Source organism: Grampus griseus (assembly GCF_964374135.1).
Source record: "Grampus griseus genome assembly, chromosome: 1".
NCBI classification, from domain to species: Eukaryota; Metazoa; Chordata; class Mammalia; order Artiodactyla; family Delphinidae; genus Grampus; species Grampus griseus.
Window position 1 is genome coordinate 176,555,170 of NC_139017.1, and position 22,564 is coordinate 176,577,733.

Here is a 22,564-nt window from a genome sequence, read left to right on the forward strand (position 1 = left end):
TGGGAGAGCAGTGGGGGGGAAGCAGCTTCCCCAAACATCCCAGCTCAGACACAAGAGAGGAGGGGTTGAGTCCACCTCTAGGGAAGTGTGGGAGACCCCTGTCCCCGTCCCGTTCCCCCAGCCTCTGAAGTTGCCCAAATCCTGCTTTTGTCTGCCTGGCTGGTTTGCTGGCTGCACAGGGCTGAGGGCTGTCGGCAGTCAGGCAGATAGTGGGGGTGGGAGTCAGAGGTACAGGTAACAGGCAAGCAGAGAGGTGGGGGATGGTCTGGGGCCACGGCTCTGCACCAGCTGGCTTCTTGGAACCCTGGGTGGCACCGACTCAGGCAGCCACAGACCCTGCCCCAGTTCTGCTGGCCCCTCCTCAGACTTTGGCCCTGGGGGGTCAGTTCCCAGGAACTACCTTGGGTGCTGCGGTAGTCATGGAAACGTGATTGCCTTGGTTTTCCCCAGGGCCTGTCCAGGAGTGAAAGGCAAGCCATGTCTCTGTTTGCTGCTTCCTCTGTCTGAAAACTCCTCCCGCAGCAGCTCACAGGCCCACCTCACCCTTTCAGGTTTCAGCTTAAAGGCACCTGCTCAGAGAGCCCCCTTCTCTGTCCCCCATTGGCTTCTACCCCATTACCTGTTTTATTGTCCTCATAGCATTATCGTTATTTGGAGATCTCGTACTTGTCTGTGTTTTTGTTTCCTTGGCCTCCCCTCACTAGAATATAAGCTCCTCAAGGGCACAGTACGCTGGACCTTTTTCCTGAAGCTTCCCCTACTTCATCCAGGGCCAGGCCCAGAGGAGACGCATAGCTGTATCTTTAAGGAGGGGGATTCGTTCAAGGAACGAAATGATGCCGTCCGCTCCCCCCAACCTCCGGCACCTCCCCCACTCCCCTGGACATGGCCTGGGGTCCTCCACCTCCACTTCCAGCCCAGCCTCGGCCCCACTTCCGGAAGTCCCAGGACTAACCTCCCAGTCCCTGACCGTAAACCTCCTCTCCCGCAGCGCCTCTAATCCACGCTGCTGCTGGCCACGCCGAGCACAGCCTTTGGCCAGGCCTTCCAATACGGCTGCAACATCGCTGTGGTTAACACACCGCACAAGGTGGGTGGGCAAGAGGTGGGCAGGAGAAGGTGGCCATTTTGCTCTGTGGAGGCCGCCATCTTTCTTCCGGAAGCCACCAGCTTTCTTCCAGAAGCAGCTGCCTTCCTCTAGTAGTCCTGGGAGGCGGCCTCTGCAGACCAGGGAATGACTAGAGTTGTGGGCTATTCCCCTCCCCCCCACCCCCACCCCCTGCCCTACAATGTCATCCTTTCCAGGCACATTGGGAAACGGGTGGGAGGAGATGGGCTTTGGGCCTTAGTCTCACTGCCTTTCCCCTGGGAAGACCACTTGCAGATGACAAAGAGGATGGAGTCAAGGACTAAACCCTTAGGGGTTAGGATTGGGGTGAGGGGAAGCAAAGGAAAAAGAGTCTCCCAAAGGCCTAGTAAAGCATGTGAGTCAGGAGGGAGGGACAGGCCCTGATGACGAGTAAAGATGAAGCGTGAGAGTTGACCACTGGCTTTGACCTCATGGAGGGCATGCCTGACCTTGACAAGAGCAGCTGAGTTGAGACAAAAGCTTGACTGGAGTGGGTTCGGGGAGAATGGGCAGAGTGGAGGAGAGACAGCTTTTTAAGGAGTTTTGCTGTACAGGGGAACAAAAAATGAAGCTTAGTGAAGGGAGAAGGGGGGTTGTGTTAGGGTTTTATAGGGCAAGAGTCATGTTTGTATTGTGATGAGAAGGATGCAATAAAGAAAGGTGTATTGGGAATTCTCTGGTGGTCCAGTGGTTAGGACTTGGTGCTTTCACTGTGAAGGGCCCAGGTCAGGGACTGAACCTGGGTCCACAAGCTTCAATCCCACAAGCCATGCCGCGTGGCCAAAAAAATAAAGGAACCAGTGATGCAGGACAGACAGGGAATAGTTACAGGAAGAAGGTCCCTGAAAGGGCAAGGACAGGACCCAGTGTCTGTTCCCATGCATTTGGGTGTATGAGTCCTGCTCTACTTTTAAAAATCACTGTCATTGGGCTTCCCTGGTGGCGCAGTGGTTGAGAGTCCGCCTGCCGATGCAGGGGACACGGGTTCGTGCCCCGGTCTGGGAAGATCCCACATGCCGTGGAGCGGCTGGGCCCGTAAGCCATGGCCGCTGAGCCTGCGCGTCCGGAGCCTGTGCTCAGCAACGGGAGTGGCCACAACAGTGAGAGGCCCGAGTACCGCAAAAAAAAAAAAAAAAAAAAATCACTCATTACTTTATAGCTACACTTAATTCTGCTTTATAGGAGGTACTGCAGTAGTTGCTCATGGCTTATATTAATATACTTATCATTATCACCATTGAAGGAACATTTTTTTCTCAGTCAAGCAATGTACCATCACTATATCACAGTGAAGCTCTTAAATTCTCTATTGGATATATATTATTTCTATAACTAAGGAGGAAACTAAGATTACAGAGGTAGAACTTGCCCAAAGTCATACAATTAGTAACAATATTTCTTTTTTGTTTTTTTAGCATCTTTATTGGAGTAAAATTGCTTTACAATGGTGTGTTAGTTTCTGCTGTATAACAAAGTGAATCAGCTATACATATACGTATATCCCCATATCTCCTCCCTCTTGCGTCTCCCTCCCACCCTCCCTATCCCACCCCTCTAGGTGGACACAAAGCACCGAGCTGATCTCCCTGTGCTATGCGGCTGCTTCCCACTAGCTATCTGTTTTACACTTGGTAGTGTATATATGTCAGTGCCACTCTCTCACGTTGTCCCAGCTTACCCTTCCCCCTCCCCGTGTCCTCAAGTCCATTCTCTACATCTGCGTCTTTATTCCTGTCCTGCCCCAAGGTTCTTCAGAACTTTTTTTTTTTTAGATTCTATATATATGTGTTAGCATACGGTATTTGTTTTTCTCTTTCTGACTTACTTCACTCTGTATGACAGACTCTAGGTCCAACCACCTCACTACAAATAACTCAATTTTGTTTTGTTTTGTTTTTATAGCTGAGTAATATTCCAGTGTATATATGTGCCATATCTTCTGTATCCATTCATCTGTCGATGGACATTTAGGTTGATTCCATGTCCTGGCTATTGTAAATAGAGCTGCAATGAACATTGTGGTACCTGACTCTTTCTGAATTATGGTTTTCTCAGGATATATGCCCAGTAGTGGGATTGCTGGGTCATACGGTAGTTCTGTTTTTAGTTTTTTTAAGGAACCTCCATCCTGTTCTCCATAGTGGCTGTACCAATTTACATTCCCACCAACAGTGTAAGAGGGTTCCCTTTTCTCCACACCCTCTCCAGCATTTATTGTTTGTAGACTTTTTGATGCTGGCCATTATGACCGGTGTGAGGTGATACCTCATTGTAGTTTTGATTTGCATTTCTCTCATGATTAGTGATGTTGAGCATCCTTTCATGGGTTTCCTGGCAATCTGTATATTTTCTTTGGTGAAATGTCTATTTAGGTCTTCTGCCCATTTTTGGATTGGGTTGTTTGTTTTTTTGATATTGAGCTGCAAGAGGGGCTTGTATATTTTGGAGATTAATCCTTTGTCAGTTGCTTTGTTTGCAAATATTTTCTCCCACTCTGAGGGTTGTCTTTTCGTCTTGTTCATGGTTTCCTTTGTTGTGCAAAAGCTTTTAAGTTTCATTAGCTCCCACTTGTTTATTTTTGTTTTTATTTCCATTCCTCTAGGAGGTGGGTCAAAAAGAATCTTGCTGTGATTTATGTCATGGGGTGTTCTGCCTATGTTTTCCTCTAAAAGTTGTATAGTGTCTGACCTTACATTTAGGTCTTTAATCCATTTTGAGTTTATTTTTGTGTATGATGTTAGGGAGTGTTCTCATTTCATTCTTTTACATGTAGCTGTCCAGTTTTCCCAGCACCACTTATTGAAGAGACTGTCTTTTCTCCATTGTATATCCTTGCCTCCTTTGTCATAGATTAGTTGACCATAGGTGCGTGGGTTTATCTCTGGGCTTCTATCTTGTTCCATTGATCTATGATTCTGTTTTTGTGCCAGTACTATACTGTCTTGAAGTAACAATATTTCTTATGTTGCCTCTTGCACAGCAAGTTTCTGCAAAGTGAATTTTTTTGTTGTTGCCATGTCGCTCAGCATGTGGGTTCTTAGTTCCCCAACCAGGGATCAAACCTGCACCCCCTGGCGTAGAAACTTGGAGTCCTAACTGCTGGGCCATCAGGGAATTCCCAACAGTGAATTTTTAACATTTTGAGCAGCCTGGCTCCTCATCTCACCCCATCATACTGTAGGCTTTTTTTTTTTATCTCCAGGTAACAACAGAGAATCAATTGTGTCCTGAGCGTATTGGTAGACACATCCTTCAGGACAATGACCAGGGGCAACTGAGAACATTACTTCTTGGTCTCTCATGAGTTACCTGATTGTCTATGGATGGGGCAATGTCTTCCAGGTCTTGAAGTCCTTTTATAATGAAACCTACTTTGAGCGACACGGAGCCTTCATGGACAAGAAAGTCATGCTGCTGCTGTGGTCCTGCACCATGTCCATGTCTCCTCTGGGCGTCTTGGTGGGGTCCCTGTTTATTGGCCTGCTGGTTGACAAATGAGGCAGGTAAAGAAGAAGGGTGCTGTTGTCACTCAAAATTCACATTAGTAAAGCATGTTGTCTCTTGGCACTTGTGCACGTGGTGGGGAGTTGTGCGACCTTGAAAAGCAGGAGGCCTGAAGTCCAGCCCCCACTTTGCCATAGACATCCTGACCCTAAAGCAAGTCCTTGAATTCCTTGGGATTTCTTCCCCTTGTCAGCTGCATGGGAACAGCAGCCCCTCTGTTGTCCACCCCGTGGAGATGGATCAGCCTTTGAGAGCAAAGTCTTGACCATACTCAGCACTTCTAGCAGGTGTTCAATAAATGCTTGTTGACTGGGTTTAATTCGAGGTCAGGTGACCCATGGCTCCAAGTTGTAACAGCTGCAGCCTCTCCCCGTGCAGCCTCATCCGTGTTGTTCTGAGCTTTGGGGTTCAGACCGAGTCAGTCCATGTGCCCCTGACTTGTGTCTTGTTTGAGAATGAAGAATAGTTCTTGTACTTTGCTTGGTTTATACAGACTCACTAATCTTTACACGTAAGCCCAGTTGCTGCCAAGAGGTGGTTCTGCAGATAAGGAGGGATGTCCAGATCAAGGTTCCTGGGAAGGAAGGGAGTGAGCCAAGTCCTCAGGGCGAGGCCGCACGGAATCCCGTATGGCCAGATCTCACTCTTGGGAATTCGCAGTTACACTTGGACTTGATGTGCCATGGCCGGCAGTTTGTAGGGAGGAGTGGGGAGTCCTCTAAAGAAAACTAGCTCTTAAAGAACCATACCAGTTCAGTATTCATGCATAAAGGAAAATACTGGGGAACTCCCTGGTGGTCCAGTGGTTAGGACCCCGAGCTCTCATTGCCGAGAGCCGGGATTCAATCCCTGGTCAGGGAACTAAGATCCCACAAATGGCAAGGCCCAGCCAAACAAACAAACAAAAACAAACAAAAAAACAAAGAAAATATTGGCAATTGAAAATTAATTCTGTATAAAGCAGGACTCATAGGACCTCTTCTCATAGATACTTGGTTAACAATTAATTTGCCATTCGTTGTATACTTGAATGAAGGAAACATTCACTATATTGCAATTATGCCATAATCCAGGCTTTTTTGTAATTCACACTGTGCTGTTCTCAGCTACACCAAGAGTGCCTGAACTGTTCTAGCAGCTTGGCCCCCACCTCCTTGTCTGAACCCAGAGTTACAGAACTTGGGACCTCAGAGAAGGTTTCATCATTGCCCTCATTTTGCAGATGAGGACCCTGAGACCAGCTGGTGCGGTGGAGCTGGCCTTGCCCTAGTGGGGTCAGGACCAGCCCTGAGCTAAGCTAAGGCTTCCTGGTCACCAGGAAGGGGTTCGTGTGGGCTGTTTGTTCTCTCCTGACCTGCAGCCTCTGGGCTGGCTGATCCTCTGCTCTGAGTTTGGGCTTGGATGGCAGTTCTCTCAGAGGTATGGCCACCCCAGGAAGAGAAAAGTGGCCTGAGAAAACCAGTCTGTGTATCTGATGAGTCCTCAGTGTTGCCTAGAAGGGGACTTTTGTAGAACTCTTACGACTGTCCCCCCAGGAGGGGTGTCTGGGTTTCTGTTTAGAGATCCCCCTCCTCCACTCCTGGCCTCAGAGATGATGCACCTGTGTCACTCAGGGCCCTGATGGTCCTCGAACGTGGGCAGCGTGTGGAGAGATCACCAAGGGTGGTGCAGCCAGCAGCCACCCTATAGCTGGGCCACCATCTTCCTTCCTGATCCACTGCTGTTTTCTCCTTTGGCAAAATCCAAGCCACATGTGGGGATGAGGGGGGCAAGGGAGCCACGATGCCAGTCAGCATGGGGCACAGAACACAGTCTGGAATGTAGCTATGGATCCTGGGAGACAGGCAGGGGCATCCAGCGTGTTCTATTCTTCAGACACTCCCTCCCCCCACTTCGTAGACTCATGGTTTTTCAGCCTTGGGAGGAATCTTAGCGATCATCTAATCCAGCTCTGTCTCCCACCTGTTGTGGGGTTCCCCTGTTCACCATTCTTGACAGTCTTCATCCGGCCTACTCTCTGCTTGAATACCACCAGTGACAGGAAGCTCCCTCCTTGCAGAGGCAGGCCCATTCCTTCCTCCTTCCTCACTGTCTTCAGTCAGCTCCAATGGTTAGCATGCTCGCGCTCCTCCCGCCACCCCTGCTGACCCCAAACCTCCCTTCCTGGGGCCTCTGCCCACTGGTCCTTGCTTTCCGCGCTTCCCAGCCATCAGCCTTTCTCAGGCACGTTCCGGCACTCCTGTAACGGCTGCCCTGGAGAGTAGGAGTTGGTGTCAGGAGAGCTTCTGCTGCCTCAGCCCCCATGCCCTCTGGGCTCTGCTGTCCTTGCAGAAAGGGAACACTGCTGATCAACAAAGACTTCGCCATCCCTGCCATCCCGCCATCCCGAAGGGAGTCAGCAAAGTGACCAAACCTTCCGAGCTGATCATCTTTTCTCGAGTGGCACTGGGATTCTGTGCAGGTACCTACAGTGATGGCTGAAGCCCCAAGCCCATGCTCAGGGTCAGCTGTGGGGAGAAGGGTCTGAGTCAGACACACTGGCCAAGGCGGGAAGCAGGGGCAGCAGGGTCTTCCTGGTTCTGAATGGCTCTTTTCCCTTTGGGGGCATCCTCTTGTCTCCATCCCCAGACTCTCGAAAACCTCATGTTCTCTCTCCCCTTCCCCTTATTTAACAAACTCTATCAGGGGAAGATCTTTAAAAACACACTTTTACCTTGAAGTACAAACTGATAAGGCTTTACAAGGTATCTTCCAAGGAAGGTGTCTAGTTCACGCGGAGGGTGAGAAGCTTCAAGCAAAAGAGCACAGAGTTTGGGGACTGTCAGCAGGGGACCGAGGTTTCTTAACTAGGGTGGTTTCTTCTATAAAAAAAACAAAAGTGATACAAGTAACCTGTGCTTCAGAAAAATCAGAAAATAATCCCAAGCAAAAGACCTATCTTTCAGTCCCACATCCCAGGAACACAGTCTCGCCTGTAACAAGTGGCCCCAGCTCCGCAGCTAGGAAGGAGAGGACATCCTGCCGTGTCCCCTGGGAGTCTGAGGATTCTGGAAAGGTTTCCTTCTTAGTGCGAACTAAGTCCACGTGGCCAATTTCCATCTCCGTGGAGGGGAGGTGGGGGGCGTACAGGCTGCCTGTCAGTGGTGCTGATGCCACAGAGAAACTCAGGGACTATGAGATTAATTAAATCTCAGGTTTCTGGGGCCCCAGGAGACTGGGACTGTTTCTTTTCTCCTCCCCTGGTTTTTGTTTTGCTAGATCCAGGCATCTCCTACAGTGCCCTTCCCGTGTAGCTGGGAGAGTTAGCTCCCAAGAACCTGAGGGGTGCTCTGGGAACAATGACGGAGGTGTTTGTCATCGTGGGAATCTTCCTAGCACAGATCTTCGGCCTGCAAGCCATCCTGGGCAACCCTACAGGTACCTGTGGCTCACCAAGGTCCGGGGGTGGTGGTGAGAGGGAGCATGGGAGCTATGGGGGGGCCGAGGGGGCGGGGTCTGGACACATGGGGCTCGGCTGTGCCCGTGTGTCTGGCGGATCAAGTGAGGTGAGGCCAAGAGGTGCCCTTTGGGTTGGGCAATGTGTGGCTTGTTTGGAGACGGGTGACCTTGACGAGAGCAGTTTGGGTGAGCGATGGGGACAAATTGTGCGTGGGGCTGGGAGGAGATCGGAGACAAGGGGCACACACGACTCTTGGGAGTTTTGCTGTAAAGGAAGGAGAGAAGTTGGGGGGTAGCTGGAAGGGGAAGCAGGCTGGAGAGAAGGGTTTTTTGTTTCGCTTTGTTTTTTCAGCTGGGACGCTGTGCGAGTGGTCCTGCAGCGAGGGCAATGATGCAGGAGGGGCAGGCACACCGCCACGGTCACTGTCACGTGGGTGGATGGTTGCCTCTACTCTCCAAGTGGAAGGTGGCCAGGCCATTGCCTGAGAGGGAGGGTTGGGGAAGCAGGAGGGAAGCTTTAGGACAGAGGAGAAAGGGGGAAATGGTCCTCTGGGGGAGTGGGCGAGAGAATGGCCTCAGAGTGTGGCTGGAATGCAGGCCAGCATTAAAGGCCCACAAGAACACAGTGGGGTTTCTTTCTTTATTTTTTTTTCCTCGTAAACATTTTCAAGTTACCTAAATTCCACAGGAATTCCTTAATGGGTGGACTTATGACTTTGTATTCCCCAGAGTACCTTGAAGAGACTCAGGACCCAGTCGTGCTCAGTGAAAGGTCATTAGTTTTAACGATTCCCAAACTACCCCAGTGCAGCTGAAGGGGAAGCCAGGCTGGGCCCGTTGCTGCCAACAGCTGCCTTGTAGTGATGCCTAGTGTGCGATGCCTGTCACCCCTCACCACTCTTCAGGGGGCACTTTATCACCATCATCATCATCATCATCTTTATTTTACTGATGAGAAAACTGAGGCCTAGAGAAGTAAAATGCCTCTTCCAGTTCCCATCATAGCTAGTAAGGCTTAGATGAGTCTCAGTGCTGCCTCCTTAACCCAGACCTTCCAGAAGGAGCTCACACAGCCACGGTGCTGGTTCCAGCACGCTCCTCGACCCCAGCCTCCAGCAAGGCAGAGATTATGCCATTTCCAGCCATAAAGTTAGGAAGCAAGACATGGGTTCACCTTTTCCAAGGCTCACACTTTTAAATCATATGCTGTTCTAAGAAAAGCAATACTCTTCCTGCAGAATGAGTTAACAGCAGATCTTCTGAAAATTGTAATTATTTTCTCCATTTTAAAATGTGGAACCCTGCTGTGGGTGGGTTCTGGGCAGCCACATCTTGGCAAGGACTAGGTCCCTGCTGTCCTTGGCTCTCACGGAGGGGTGGAACAATGTGGGTGAGTGAGTTTGTAAGAGGAGAGTCAGGACAGAGTCAGGACATGTGGAAGGTCAGCTGAAGGGCAGGGATTCCCCAGTGTTGGGTGTTCATGTTCTCAGTGTTGGGTCCTTCCAGGCTGGCCGGTGCTCTTGGCACTCACGGGGGTCCCCGCACTGTTTTGGCTCCCCTCTCTGCCATTCTTCCCCGAGAGCCCCAGGTCCACCCTGATTCAGAAGAGAGACGAAGAAGTTCGACAAGGTACTGGAGATACAGGCTGCTCCGTCAAGACCCTCCCTGTTCACTTCCCAGCCGCCTCCCCGTGCCCGCCAAACATCCCTCCCTAGTGCCCGAAGCAGAGAACGGGCAGGGGGCAGGGTGGGGAAATGCACTCCACAACGCAGGCACCAGTGGGACGGGACAGAGGTGCCCTTGGCACTGGGGAGTCCAGGTCAACTCTGAGGTGTGGTCCAGCGGAGAACATGGTGAGAGCCGGCATCATGGCTGGTGGGCCTTGACTTCTGCAAGCTTGCCCAGGTGGAGGTGTGGTTGTGACTGGGGACACGGTCACGGTGTTGGGGACCTAGCTGGGGTCCAATGAGCATCCTGCCCTGGGAAAACGGGGAGCCTGTGGCCAGGGCTGGGCCGAGCTCCTGGGGAGCTGTGCCCCTGTGTTTCCCTAAGCCTTGGGTCAGCTGCTGTCAGCGACAGGAGGGGACCGCTCTGCTCCCCGCAGCTCTGCAGAAGCTGAGAGGCTGGGCAGATGTGGAGGACGAGGTGGAAGAAACGCGCGTGGAGGACCAGGCCGAGAGGGCCGAGGGCCACTGTCTGTGCTCAGCCTCTTCACGTGTCCACCTGTCCACTGGCAGCTGGTCTCCATCGTCTTGCCCATGGCCGGCCAGCAGCTCTGCAGGGTCAACACGGTATGCACAGTTCTTTTGCTATAATTGTATCTATTGATGGTGTAGGCGAAGGGTGAAGATCTGCAAAAACAGGGCTGGGAGGCTGCTTCCAGAAACGTCGGAGACTGTATGCGTAACCCATACGGTGCTTAAGGAAAGTGTCAGGAAGTGATGGCATCAGGCCCTCGGGGACTCACGGCTGCTCAGCGGGAGACGTCGAGTGGTACACAGCTCAGGCAGGAGCCAGGGCACGTGGTGGCTTTCGGAAGTGCTGCATTGCCCACATCCTTGGGGCTGGGCCAGGAGAGAAGCTTGAGCCTGGGGCTGCCTAGGCCTGGAATGAGAGGCGAGGGGTCATTCTGTGGGGCCTGAGATCATAGACTAACAAAGCGACAGAGGGAAAATTCTCGGGGTCCCATTTTACAGATGCAGAACTCAAGGCCCCGAGAGGGGAAGAGCTATAACCCGGGCTCCGGCAGAGCCAGCCTCCATCCCAGGTCTCAAGTCTTCAGGTCACGGCTCTTTTCTCCCACCTACTGCCTCCTTCCTGTCCAAGGGGTCCCCTAGGCTTTCAGGACTGTGTGTCCTGACTGAGTCAGGAAAGTTGTCAGCGGCTTGGGCCTTCAGGTCTCTCCTCACAGCCCTTGTGCTTTTGTTTTAGGTCAGCTACTACGCGGACGTGATCTACGCCTCCCTCGGCTGGCATGGAGGGGTTCATTCCCCATAACAGTGGGTGCCAGCGTGGTGAACACAGGGATGAGCTTCATCTTGGTGAGCCACCCACAAGCGTCCCTCCCATTGGGCATCTCTGAGTCGGTGCCCTGCAGACAGAGAAGAGCCCCCCAGGGTCCACTGCTGATGGCACTGCTCCTGGGGTGACTGGAGTGACACAGACTTTCGGACGTGCCCACACTTACCACTGTGTGACCTTAACCAGGCCACTTAAACACCTTAAAATTCAAGTTTCTTCCTTTGTACAATGGTTACGGTGATTGAAATACCCAGTATACTGATGCACGTGTTGTTACTGTTGGCATAAAACTATTATTTCAGAGTTTTATATTTAAAATCTGAACCACTTATGCCTGTGTTAAAAAAGTGAATAGACAGGGGCTTCCCTGGTGGCGCAGTGGTTGAGAGTCCGCCTGCCGATGCAGGGGACACGGGTTTGTGCCCCGGTCCGGGAAGATCCCACGCGGAGCGGCTGGGCCTGTGAGCCATGGCCGCTGAGCCTGCGCGTCTGGAGCCTGTGCTCCGCAATGGGAGAGGCCACAACAGTGAGAGGCCCGTGTACCAAAAAAAAAAAAAAAAAAAAATGTGAATAGACATTTACAAGGTCAAGTGACCATGATGGTCCTTTCTCTAGAACTTTTCCGAGTTATCTCACTATTATTTTAGTTCTTGTTTCTTGAGTTACCTTGGAGTTTAAAAGTGTTTTAAAAAATTATTTATTACTTATCTGTATTTTCCCCAGAGCCAGTTTAAGCCCCAATCAAACTTCAGAGGATTCAGCATGGTGGGGAGGGCCGAGTGAAGGAAAAGAGCCGGAAATGGGAGGAGCTGGGAGGCCCCCAGGCCCAATTCTCCACCCTCCCGGGAGTCTGTGCACCCCTTCCTCCAGCGGATTCCCGTAGCCCCTCGCCTTCCTCTAGGGCAGGGTCCACCCTCTGTCCTCAGAGCCCTCCTCCTCTAGGGTACATCGTCATAACTAGGACCCTCTTCCCCATCATCCTACCTGGAGAAAGCCAAGCCAGAAAGACAGGGGCGCCTCCCTCTCTCTCCCTGAGGAGCGGTGTCTGGGTACTAAGCACAGAAGGAGACGTTGGGCTTATCTCTACCTTGTTTATACAATCCTGGGATTGCTGTTTTGCTCCTGTTGGGCCCTCACTGAATGTCAGTGATAATCCCCATCTGTAGGGTTGTTGGAAGGACGGAGGGGACGTGTAAAGTGACCGTACAGGGCCTGGCGTGGGGTGACAGTGATGCCTTGCTGGTAGCACTGCTGTGGGTGCTACAGGTGAGGATGGAGTAGAATGAAAAGGGCATTAGAACAAGAAGGAAGGCAGGCATGCTGGTCGGACGAAGCATTGTCCAAGCTTGGAATATTCGAGAAGGTACCGGCTGATCAGGAGGTGTGTGTCCTGGCAGTGGAAAAGAAAGTACCTGGGGGTGAGAGGGACCCTCATGAAGTGAGGCCAGATTCTGGGCGGCCTCGACGTGAATTGAAGCAGCAGGTAATGGGAGGGGGTTATGTGAAAATGTAGGCATTATTATTATCTCGGGGGTGTGAGATGATTGCCACTGAAAAGACAGCGTTGCTCACGGTTCCCAAGGGAGAGAGGTGCACACAAGGCCACATGGAGAAGCATCTGGCGGGGGGGGCGGACAGCAGTACGTGGGCAAGAGCCTTTCTTATGGTTTCCGTGGGAAGGAACAGGCAAGGCAGGGTAAGCAGGTTTAGGACTGCCTAGTTTGAAAGATTTCAGGCGGTTCCCGGGCACCAATGCCGGGCTGTTCCTGGTTGTCTGGTACCTGCCCTGGGCGATAAGGCAGAGGGACGCTGGCTGGGGGCGGCGGGGGCAGGTGAGAGCCTGATGGAGCAGGGGGTGGGGTGGGGTGGGGGCGGCTCCGGGGGGGTTCCATGTGAAAGGCGCACGCACAGCTGAGCGGTCTGCTATCTCTAGAAACCGGCTAACGGTGTGTGGGGGGCAGTCCCTCCAGCGTCAGGAAGGCCCCCAGATGTCAAAGCATCAGACGCAGAAACTAGAAAACATAGTTATTACAGTGCGGGGGGCTGGCGGGGGAGAGGTGGTCAAGGAGCCTAGACCCGGGGTCTGTAGATGCCTGAGACAGGGAGGAGTAGTGGTGCAGAGTCTGCGGCACGAACGTCAAGTTCCCGTCGGGATAAGGGCCTAAGTTCCACGGAGCAGGCAGCAGGGGCGAGCGGGCACTTAAGGAGGGGCTGAGGAGATAGTGGTGGCCCAGGCCCAAGAATTCCGGGCGCCCCCCGCCTGGTGCCGTCGAGGCTCCTCATCGCCCGTCCTTCCCCTCCAGGCAGGCGCTGTCGAGCGGCTGGGTAGGCGGCGCCTCCTGCTGGTCGGCTACGGCATCCGCGTCTCGGCGCTGAGCTGCCAGGTCGGACCTCGCTCTTCTGCCCGGAAGGGACGGGGCGGGGGCACGCAGAGGGGTGGGGCGGAGGGCGGGGCACGCAGAGGGGTGGGACGGGGGCCGGAGCACGCAGGGGAGGATGAACAGGGGGGGTGGGAGGTCCCTGTAACAGAACCCACACCGCTAGGGCCAGTGATCTCAAACTCTGCGTGTCAAACTCCACGCCCCCTTCGTGTGCAATGTAACGCCCCGTCCTGAAGTAGAGTTCGTGGGTGACTTCAATTACCTACCCATGTACATGCAAATAAATAATTAAATCGAATGTCCTAACCATGAAGTAAAGGAGAAACAGGAAGTTCCATAAAACATATATTTCAATATGCAAATGTTTAAGCGCACTGCACTAGAAGATGTCCACCAATAATGATCTAGAGTAGAATAAAGAGACGGAAGATCGGACGTCGTTCCATTCAACAAGCAGAAGAAACTGAGGACGGAGGTCGGCGTGGACGGCAGACTCTACACTAGCGTGAGGATAAGTGATGACCAGGGACCAAACGCATTCGTATGCGGGAAGACGAAGAGAAAGATACCTTAACTGCAGTAGGAACACCACTCACAGGCCAACCGGAAGGTTAGGATGGGGGACATGAAGGAAGGTGAGGTGCTGGCAGGTGAGCTTGTTCTGATTGATGTGTGCCGCGAGTACAAAATGGGGTAGAGCTCTCATCTTGAAATCCTAACACGTGTCAACAAGCATGTCGGTCTCTACCATTAAAAATATCTTGGAGCCCAGATCAGAAAGAAGTAGGAAAAGAAGCAATGAGAGGCTATGGAGTAACTGGGAACAGTGTCAGAGCGAGATTAAAACACAAAAGGCCGCCCACCAAGAAATACGTCACTCTAATTTGTCATTTTCTTAGCATATTTTTGTTATACGTGTTATACAAAAATGTTGAAAATACATAGGATGGCCATAGTATGAAATATTCTGAAAGCAGACAGCATTTTGTATATCCTCAGCTGTTTCTGCCCTGTTGTTGCTTTTGCAGTAACTGTGCCTTTACAATTAAAACTATACGCAGGGGCTTCCCTGGTGGCGCAGTGGTTGAGAGTCCGCCTGCCGGTGCAGGGGACATGGGTTTGTGCCCCGGTCCGGGAGGATCCCACATGCCGCGGAGCGGCTGGGCCCGTGAGCCATGGCCGCTGAGCCTGCGCATCCGGAGCCTGTGCTCCGCAACGGGAGAGGCCACAACAGTGAGAGGCCCGCGTACCGCAAAAAAAAAAAAAAAAAAAAAAAGCATTTAATACACCTAACCTACTAAACATCATCACTTAGCCCAGCCTACCTTTAATGTGGTTAGAAAACGTGCATTCGTCTAGAGTTGGGCAAAATCATTTAACACAAAGCCTATTTTATAATGAAGTGTTGAATGTCTCATGTAAGTTATTGAATACTGTACAGAAAGTGAAAAACAGCGTGATTGTCACTGACCTTCATGATCATGTGGCTGACGGGGAGCTGCCTGGCATCACAAGAGAGGATCGTACTGCCTATTGATAGCCCGGGGAAAAGATCAAAATTCAAAGTACAGTTTCTTACTTTTTTTTATAAATTTATTTGTTTTTGGCTGCGTTGGGTGTTCGTTGCTACACTCAGGTACGGGCTCTAGGCGCGCAGGCTCAGTAGTTGTGGCCATTCGTGGCATGTGGGATCTTCCTGAATCAGGGATCAAACCTGCATCCCCTACGTTAACAGGCAGATTCTTAACGACTGCGCCACCAGGAAACTCCCTGAAGTATAGTTTCTAGTGACTGTGTATCACTTTCCCACCATGGTAAAGTTGAAAATTTTGGACCTTCTTAAGTCAGGGGACCGTCTGTAGTTGAAAATGCAATCGTATGTGAGGATGAGAACGTGCGAAGAGATTATTCTTGTAATTCAGAGACAATGTCTTCATTCTTCGCCTTTTTTGCCAAGCTGTCCTCTCCATCATGACTTCCTTTTTAATTCCTGGGTGAGCACAAGGACCTTCAGGGGGACAAAGCTGGCTGTGTTCAGGGAACAGCAGGGCAGGGGAGCCTGTGGAGGAACAGGCGAGGTGAAGGGTGATGATGCAGCTATCGAGGAAAATGCTAGTTACAGGGACTTCCCTGGTGGTCCAGTGGTAAAGAATCTGCCTTACAATTCAGGGGATGCAGGTTCGATCCCTGGTCAGGGAACTAAGATCCCACATGCTGTGGGGCTACTAAGCCCGCACACCTCGACTAGAGCCAGCGTGCCGCAAACTACAGAGCCCACACGCTCTGGAACCCGCGTGCCACAGATAGAGGGAAGCTCGTGCACCACAACGAATATCCCGTGTGCTACAACTAAGACCGGACGGAGTCAAAAATAAATAAATAGATAAATAATAAATAAATCTTTACCAAAAAAAAAGGAAGTGATTTTTTTAAAAAAGCTAGTTACAGTCCTGTTTTGGTTTAATCAAAGTTTCCTTTTTAAAGACCTTATTTTCTCATTTGAAAATAATCTAAGTTCTTAGAACATTTAAGGACTTAGGTGAAAAGAAGTAAATAAAACTGGACATTATCTATAAAGATAGTTGCCAGTTGCCTTTTGGAGACCTTGGTGGCATCCCCGGCAACTTTTTTTCTCTCACTCTCTCCTTCCAACCCATTGGCAAGTCCTGTTGGCTCTGCCTGAAAACGTAACCGGCAGCTGCCCAGGTGGCACCAGACCCAGGATATCCCTTCCAGCTGCAGCCAACTCCTCTCTTGCTTCAAATATTGAAATGGACCCCACCCTGCCTGCCTGCGTGAATCAGAGCTCGTCACGCCTCTGCTCAGCGGCCGGGCTGGCTCTTCATCCCCAAGTCATCCATTCTAGGAGGCTGCCCCTCCCCCAGCTCATCTCTCACCTTGCCCCTTGGAGACAACTTCATTGAAGGAGTCGTTCTTGGTTCACCTCCACCGCCAGCCCTGCACGAACCCCACCTTCGCAGCGTTTTTCATAACTGTAGTGAAATCGTTACCTGCATACTTAGTTTGGTTGAGGTCTGTTCACCCTGAGTATGTGTCATCTGTTGCCCTGGTAGTGGGGAGCAGAGATAGGGGTCTGCCAGCTCTCCTGGTCTGATGCCTTCTAGAAGGATTCTAGCAGAGAGTGCAGAATCCTGGTCCCAGCTCCATCTGCTGCTGATCATTTGACTTGGGCCATTGCTTGACCCCTGAGGGACCCAGTGTCCTCTTTGTCTGTGTTCAGGCTCTCTGTGCTCTGATTCCACATTTGTAGGATTGAAACAATATTATCCTCCCTCAGAGGGGTGTCAAGAAGATTCAGTGGGTTAGCATCTGTGAAGGGCAGAAAATAAATAAGTGGTCGGCATTCCTCCTGTTAACGTTTCTCTCAATCAGGTACGGCTCCTGGAGGCCCCCGTTGACTAGAATGCTAGGTTCACTCCTGGTCTCATCTTCCCTCTCTTGCCCTCAGAGCCCTGGAGGCCCACGCAGGTGCTCAGAAATCCAGGTGTGGTTCCTTCCTGTGGCAGGAAGGTGAGGCCCGCATGTGGGCTTGTCCGCATGTGGGGCTCTTGGCCTCAGGCTCTTAGAGGTCCCAGGCCTGGGCCTCTCAGGCACAGACAGCCCTGCCTCTCCCCACAGAGCACGGTCCCTGAGCTGTCTTACCTTGGCATCATCCTACATCCCAGGACATTCCATCGGGCCCAGTGAGCACCTGCATGCCCCACCTCCTTCCAGGGCCCAGCACATAGGAGGTGCCCGGTATTTGTTGAATGAATGGATGCCCTTGACTGGTATTTCTCATGATGTTCTCTCCACCTTTTCCCCTGTTCCTACACAAGCCCCACCCACACTGGAATTCTCAGTTCAGTTTACCTTTTTCTTGAAAGGCCATTCCAGCTCACATTCATTCATTCATTCATTCAACAAACATTTACTAAGTTCCAACCAGTGCCACGGCCAGGCTGGGGCCCCCCAATCTCCTGTGGCTCCCAGAGTTGCCCAGCTTCAGTTCCAGTGTCCAAGAACGGGATGAGCCTCTGCAAAGAGGGAGCTCTTGCCAGCCAGACCCCACTGGGGGCCCCTCAGTTTGCATCCAAACCCTCTACATGCTCACGTTAGCCTCCAAGCCCACAGCCCACCCGGGGCTCAGTTGTCTTTGGTCCCCTGGCCTACAGCTACAGTCCTGTGTTGCTTTATCCCCGTGTCCATGTGCTGGCAGCCTTGGGCCTTCACTTCCACCTTCCTTGGGGGCAGCCTCCAGACTCCAGGCTTCCCCTCCTCTGTGTGTCCTCCTGAGAATCTAACGCAGTTCCCACTGCTTGCGGAAAGACCCCTCTGACTCCTAAGACTAGAATATTCCCTGCAGAATCTTGGTTTTGAAAGAGCTGTCCATAAGCCAAAATAAAGGTATTGATCCATTGAACACACGCTGATGGAACACCTGCTGTGCCAGGCACTGGGGATGCAGCTGTGAATCAGACCGACACGGTCGTGTTGAAGGATATTTAAGTGGGATTTTCAACAGGAAGCCTTCCCGGCACACCTCCAATATGGAGGCAGGAGGGCCTGGTGGGAGCAGTGCTGGTGTTTGTGTCAGGAGACCTGGGTTCTGGGCCATTCCACCCCTTACTGCCTGTGCGTTTCCCAAAGCAAGCCACTGTGCTTCTCTGGGCCTCGGGCTCCTCCTGGAAGACCAGGAGTAATCAGCTGTGCCGGCAGATGTGGGATCAGATGGTGGACTGATTTGACATGTGAGCTACCTCCTAAAGGGCTGCTTGGCTGCCCGGCCCCAGGGGGCAGGAGGCAGGAGGCCAGGGAGGGCAGCGTCGATAACTTCCCTCACTGCTACCCCTTTAGGGCACAAAGCCCTGAGGAAGGGGCCCCCTCCTCGCCAGTTGTAGGAGTTTCCCATTTGACTTCCCAAGGGCAGCTCATTCCGGGGCTCTGAATTCCTCTCCATCTTCAAGGGTTGGAAATTAACTGGGGGGAGAGAGAATCTTATTTTTGTAATAAAGAATATAGATAATATGTTAATATATAAAGAATATATAAAGTCATAGATAGACCTACTGTATATAAACGGATATAAAGTATATCTGTTGTATTATAATTTCATGAGGGATGGTGATTAAGGGGGAAAAATGGCCTTAGACATTTTAGACAAGACTCCTGAATGAAAAAAGGTTGAGAAACTGCCCCAAGGCAAGGTGCCTGCCATTCCCCAGATCTACCACAGGGGGCAGCACGTCCCACGCTCAAGCGCTCATTCAGCTCTGCTCCCCCTCCCCTTGTCTGCGAATTTCAAAATGACACCACCACGGGGAAGAGCGGCCTTGGTGTGACCTTGAGGCCCTCAGAGGCTCAGCTCGAAGCTCAGCTATGGGCGCACCCAGGAGGAGAGATGTGAACTTCCTCCCTCGGCCATCCGGAACAGACTGTGCCCCTAAAGGGCCCTCCGCGCCCCTCTCCGCTCCCCTGGTCCTGCGCTCTCTGCCCCCAGCTCTCGTGCCCTCCGTGGTGAGGACCGAGATCTTCCTGCAGCCCTCGCGGCCGCCTTCGCAGTGGACGGGGCCATGATCGGGCTCACCAGCGTCATCGTGGGCTTCGTGTTCCCGTCCATCCAGGTGAGTGGGGACATGCGGTGGGGAGCATGGCGCGGGGGGGTGTGTGTGTGCGGCCCCTTGCCCCCAATTCCTGCTCCACCTTGCCTCCCCCGCCCCGCCCCAGGCAGAAGGGGCTCCGGGAAATAGGCAGGGGTGCCTCGTCTGCTAAGAACATCTGCGAATTCGACAAGGGGGGGCGACTCTCCAAGGTCCATAAAACACACAGGGCGCCACTTCAGCCAAACTGTAAGTACGCCAGTTTCCCACCACTGAAGGCAGGTCCCACACTCAGGCGGTGACGCGTTCATTATGCAGGGGCTCTGGTCGGCCAAGTGCAAAGCAAGCTAGAGCCAGGGTGAGGGAACGATTCCCCCACGTCCACCTCCTCCCTCTGTTTCTGAAGGTGTGCAGTCAAGTCTAGAGGACATTCTGTCCCTGTTGTTAAAAGGCCGAGTCCTTTCTGATGTGAGGGCAGGACCCAGTTGTCTAGCTCTTCCACTCCTCTGGGCGTAAAGCAGAACTGGCCACTGAGAAACTCCTGTGTGACTCACAAAGCCCTCACCCAGAGCTGTCCCCGGCATTCCTTTCTTCCTCCGTCCCCTCCTGTTTTCTTGTCTCTTGGCCTAGGAGGTCAGTGGTGCCTACAGCTTCATTATCTTTGCCGGAATCTGCCTCCTCACTGCTGTTTACATCTACGTGATCATTCCTGAGACCAAGGGCCGAACAGTTGTGGAGATAAAGCGGATTTTTGCCCAGAGAAACAGAGTGGAGTTTCTGGAGAAGAAAGAAGAAATCACAGATGCTGGGCCTCACATACCGTCTCTGCCTGCCAGGGAGACTTCCTTTTAGTGGTTCCACACATCCCCCAGGTGGCACATTCAAGGCTTCCTTCTCTGAGGAAGGGTCTCCCTGCCCCAGGCCTCGAGGGAGGGTGACTGCTGTGAGATTTCCGTGCCCCCAGTGGCAAATGGAAGACTTTGGTCTTCCAGTTGGGTCCCTGATTTAGTTAAGAAGCAGTTAGCTTCCAACGCTAACCCTGGGAGGAATGACCTAGGAGGACGGGCAGGTAACGTGAGTATTGATTGGCAAGAATAGATTCTCCAATTCTACATCAGCATCAAAACTCAAATGGTGGATGCACACACCTTTTTAAAGTAAAAATTTTCAAGTTCAGCATTTGACATGGAGGCTGAATCCTGATCAAAGTGTCAGAGAATCGAAGAACTAGAAACCAAGGCTCTGGATCCCATCGCCTTCCCGGGGTGGCTTCTTCTCTCTCTGTAGCTGTAGGTTGCAGGGCTAATCCTGGTCAGCGTGTACAAATTGCAGGAGTTGTTCACTCGCATTTCTGATGGTTGATGCTGGCTGAAACTGACGCATGATCTGGGCTTCCTCATACCTTGGTAGCTGGATTCCTGCGTGTGGGGGAAGGAGAGAGAGAAACAAAATGGTATACACACTCACACCCCTAGCTTTGAACATCACATAGATAGCATCAGTTCTGCCACATTCTGTTCTTTAGAAACTAGTCACTAATTCCAGCCCACACTGAGGGTGGGTGGAATCAGACTGCAACTTTTGAACAGAGGCATGTCAAAAAATTTACAGAAATCATTTAAAACCATCTTAAGATCTTTTTTGGGGCCCCAACATTTTTGCCTATTCTGGTCCTTTGTCAAGTAAGTTAATCTTGTTTAGCTTCAGTTTCTGCATCCCTGAGTTAAGGCTCATCATTCTTGCCTCATATAAACCAGGTGGAAACGCTGGGTAAGTTAAGAAGCATTTTACAAATGTCAGGGGTTATTTTTATGATTACTGTTATAACCTATCTGTTAGCCGAGCCCCTCAGCACACTCATCCCAGAATGCAACCCCCCGCAGGCCTCGTTCTCTTTACAAGGATGTGTCCAATGCCCTGTGGCAGTGACTGAATCTTCAGGAGGTTCAAGATGTGGCCCCAGCAGGCCCTGTGGCTCATCCAGCCTGGGTGTTTCATACAGGAATTCCAGGAGCTCACCAGGATTCTCCCCCAGAATGATGATTCCTCCCTCCTAGATCACATACCGCATCTAGAGGTCTTCTCCACCAGCCTTTCCCATGAGCCACAGATAAGCCTGTCCTGAAGTGGAAGCCCAGGTCTCATGGTGATGGGCCCAGTTGGTGGTTGCAAGAGCAAAACAATAAAGGAGACGCCCACCACAATGTTGGCCGAGTGAGCCCAGGGTCATCCAAACACATTAGCTGCCTCTGGAGTAAAATAGAAGGTGGTCTGGTGCATTTGTCATTGGTAGGAGTGGACGTATAGTCTGAGCCTGGATAAACGTGACTCGCTTCTACCCAATAGAATACAGCAAGGTGATGGGATAAGAAGGGAATATTATGAACAGTTTTATGCCAATAATTTGGCAACTTAGATGAAATAGACAAGCTCCTCAAAAGATACTAAGTGCCAAAGGCCACACAATAAGAAATAGATAACCTGTATAGTCCTCCGTCAACTAAAGAAATTGAACTCATGGTTAAAAACCTCCCCACAAAGGAAACTCCAGGCCCAGATGGACTTACTGGTGAATTCTACCAAACATTTAAGGAAGAAATCATACCAATGTGACACAAACTCTTCCAGAAAATTAAGAGGAAGGAATACTTCTTAAATCACTTTAGAAACTATCGTTACTCTGATACCAAAACCAAACTAGAGACAGAAAACTACAGACCAACACCCTCCTAAGCATAGATAGGAAAATTATTAACCAACTTTAAATAGAATATAATAAAGTGTTATAAGGACAATAATATATCCTGTCCAGGTGGGATTTATTTTAGGAATGCAAGGTTGGCTTAATCCTCCCCAAGTTGATCTATAGATTCAACACAATTCCAATCAAAATCCCAGCAGGATGTCTTGGGAGGGGCATAGAAATTGACAAGCTGATCCTACAGTTTATGTGGAAATGCAAAGAAGCTAGAATTACCAAAACAACTTTGAGAAAAATCAAGTTGGAGGACTCATATTACCTGATGTCAAAATTATTATAAAGCTACAGTAATCAAAACGGATTTAGATATAGACAACTGATTTTTGACCAAAGCAATTGAATGGTGACAGGATAGTATTTCTAACAAATGTTCTGGTGCAACTACAAAAAAGCAGAAGAAGAAGAAGAAGAACTTTTATCCATACTTCACATCATATATAAAAATGAACTCAAAATGGATGATAAGCCTAAATGAAACTAAATTAAACTTCTAGAATAGAACATAAGAGATAAATATTTGTGAGCTTGAGTTGCACAAAACAACACCCAAAGCACAATCCGTACAAGAAAATGTTGATAAATTGGACAAATTTATAATAATTGGACAAAATTAAGAATTTCTGCTATTTGTAAGGCACTGTTATGAAAATGAAGAGACAAGCCGTGGACTGGCACAAAGTATTTGCAAATCATATCTCTGAGAAAGACTTGTATCTAGAAGTATAATGTA

General features: G+C 50.9%; 1 pseudogene across 1 annotated transcript; it reads left to right on the forward strand.

Annotated features, from left to right (window-relative positions):
• Window positions 1-1,000: 1,000 nt before the first annotated feature.
• On the forward strand, window positions 1,001-19,925 carry LOC309836874 (solute carrier family 2, facilitated glucose transporter member 7-like; annotated as a pseudogene). The gene is made up of 12 exons: window positions 1,001-1,090; window positions 4,472-4,632; window positions 6,965-7,094; window positions 7,898-8,050; window positions 9,578-9,700; window positions 10,176-10,362; window positions 11,003-11,043; window positions 12,259-12,358; window positions 13,396-13,476; window positions 17,095-17,177; window positions 18,974-19,097; window positions 19,704-19,925. The product of its transcript is annotated as a solute carrier family 2, facilitated glucose transporter member 7-like (transcript).
• Window positions 19,926-22,564: the final 2,639 nt, after the last annotated feature.